We start from the raw sequence: 2,903 nt of genomic DNA on the forward strand, positions 1-2,903 counted from the left end.
TAAATCCTTGCTGAGTGAACACACCCTACTTATGACCTAATGACATTCTAGGTGCTCGAGAGGCCCCGAGGAGTGAACGAACACTGGCTCACGATTTGCCACTGAGGCGAATGTGCCAGCTCTAAGGGAGTTATGGTTCGAACGTGTCGCCAAGATTCACGTGTTGGCAAATTAATCCCCAATGCAACAGCGTTGAGAGGTGGGGCCTTTAAGAGGTGCTTGGGTGATGCAGTCCTCACGGGTGGATTAATGTTGCTGTCTTGGGAGTGGGCTCGTCATTGTGGGAGCGGGGTTGTTACAGAAGTGAGCTTGGCCTTTGCCGTCTCTCTCACGTTTTCTTGCCCTTGCGCCATCCGCCGTGGACGACTCGACGAGGCCTCCCCAGACGCCGGCCGCTCGGTCTTGGACTTGCCGGCCTCGGGAACTCTGAGAAACAAGCCTCTGCTCTGAAAGCCACCGGCCTCGAGTATTCTGTTACAGCGGCACAGATGGGCCAAGACGGGGAATCTGCCACGTACCCGTTTTTATTCCAGGGATTGTCGCCCACCCTGGATGTGCGGGGGCCAGGTGTCACTCTGAGCAGAGCGAGGGGAGCCCCACTGCTCACCCACCCGCGCCGGCAGCTTCTCCAGAGACCTGTCTCTGAGTCCATGAGGGATTCCGTGACTAAGATCGTCCACAGTCTACAGCTGCAGGGCCCGTCGGCCACTGAAGCAATGTAGAATGGTCGTGGCCAAAAGAAAAACTAGCGCCAAGCCATGAAGGCGTTGGGAGGACACTGCCAGGGACCCCGTCAGGCAGCACTCGCTCATGTCGCCCGCGACCGTGGCCGACAGGATCAGGGGGCAGAAGGTCCCGCAGAGGCCTGGGCACAGGGCGAAACCAAGCACGGGGATGAGACCACGTCACGGTCCCGGCCGAATCCCCCCGCTCTCGCAAAGACACTCCCTAAGGAAATGGCCTCCGTGGACATGCTGGGGAATCGAGGCTGTCATCTGGCTCTTCGCGTCTGGCTTCGGGAGCCCAGCGTGCAGGCTGGGGAGGACCCGCCTGTTGTCGCACCAGGTCTCGCGGACGGTGGCCGTCCCTGCCCTGGCAGCCCGAGCCCGCCCGGCCCGGCCCGCCCCGCCGCTCTGCTCTGCCCTTCCTGACACTCAGGTCGCGTGCGTGGGAGGCTCGTGGAGTCAGGGTGTCCGAGAAGACCCCTGCAAACTAAGGGAGGGTGTTTAGGGTCAGTGAGTGGAGACAGCATTGGGGCCGAAAGTGCAGAAGCAGCAGGGAACAGATTCTAGACGGTCGTTTGGGAAAAGGGTAGAGTGCTCTTGTCCTTAGGAGATGAAAGCAAGTAACAGTTAAGGGACATTAGCGCCCAAAGCGCACGCTTGCTGCGATGTCACTCTAAAGACTGTGTAAGAAGAAAGGGCCTCAGAGACAGCAACGCGGCAGATTATTCTCAATCTACTCCGTGCACCAGTCCGTTCTGAAAAGCTCCGGGTGGAGCTTTGATACGGCTGTTCCCTAGATAAGAAGTTTTTTTTATTCATTGTGTTAAGCGGAAGGTGCTTTCTGGTCAGCTAGAAAGTTCCCTGATACACATGGGAAGGAGGCTATTAATCAGAGACGGGAGGAGGATGAGCCGCGCGGAGAGTGTTTTCAACTCGTACGGTGATACACCCCGAAATGAGGAAGATCTTTCTCCCCAAAAATGCGTCTGGCGATATAAAAGAATTACAAGTCAGTGAAGTTTTTAAAAAAAATGCAGCGCTTCCTGACATGGAACAGCCACGAGGGTCACAAGAGTCTCATTGAAAACAGGAAAACACTTAGAATCAGCACTGGGAATGGGGTAAATAGAGAACAAACTGGAAAAACACGCCAAGACCACGAGGCCGCCGAAGAGGTGAGAATTTTAAAAAGAGGCGATGAGCTAGAGCAGAACCACAAACTCAAGGCCAGGCAGGTGAAATAAGGACGTGAAACAGGTTGGAAAAAAACACAAAATCATCAACAGTGCGCGGTAGATATGAATATATTTCAACCTGCAGAGCGCACCCTCCCTCTCGTGGGCTCAGCTGCTATCCCACAGTGGCTGACTGTCTTTCCAGATCTTCCAGGTTTCCAAGAGAAGCTTTCCATCTAGATTGGAAAACTAGATTTTTATGTGAAATCTGATTTCTACCTGTATCCTATTGTTTTACAGTCTGAAGCAAGAAATCCATCCAGAGGATTCGTCGTGTTCAAAACAAACAAAACACTCCCGAGGGCTAAACCCACGCGTGGGTTTCCAGCTTTTGACTCCCGAGCTGGAGAGAACAGCAGAGACCGGGAGAAAGCGCGAACCGCGTGGACTTACAAATCTTCATGTCGTCGAAGCACTCCCAGGGGCCTGTTTGCCACTGACTAAGGGCCACACTCCTGGTGCCGTCTCTTGGCTGGGAAACAACCGGACTCATTTTTCAGGCTGAGTTCAGAAGGACATTGCCTGTGGAAACGGAGCCGGAAAAGTATTAGGCGCCTCACTGTGCTGGTTGACAAGACGTTGGATGAGGATTATCCTGGTTTGGGGTGGTCGGGCTCAGCCGGCTTAGCGTAACATTGCAGACTAGTGTAGACGTTTAGGAATTGAAAACATGAAGGAAGGGGGAGAAGTCTTCTTTTCTCAGGTTTCTGGGATTTTTTTTTGGCCTCTGTCGCCAACTCTTACTTTTCATCGGTAACATGATTTTTTGCTATTTTCAAGACAATTGTCCTGAACAATGTCTGTCTCCCATTTGAAGTGCGTTTATATTTAATAGGAATTGTATTTAAGGCCGAGTGCTGTAATCCCAGCACTTTGGGAGGCTGAGGCGGGAGGATCACTTCAGCTCAGGAGTTTGAGACCAGCCTGAGCAAGAGCGAGACCC

This window comes from Propithecus coquereli, unplaced genomic scaffold (assembly GCF_000956105.1).
Source record: "Propithecus coquereli isolate 6110/MARCELLA unplaced genomic scaffold, Pcoq_1.0 Scaffold26, whole genome shotgun sequence".
NCBI lineage: Eukaryota > Metazoa > Chordata > Mammalia > Primates > Indriidae > Propithecus > Propithecus coquereli.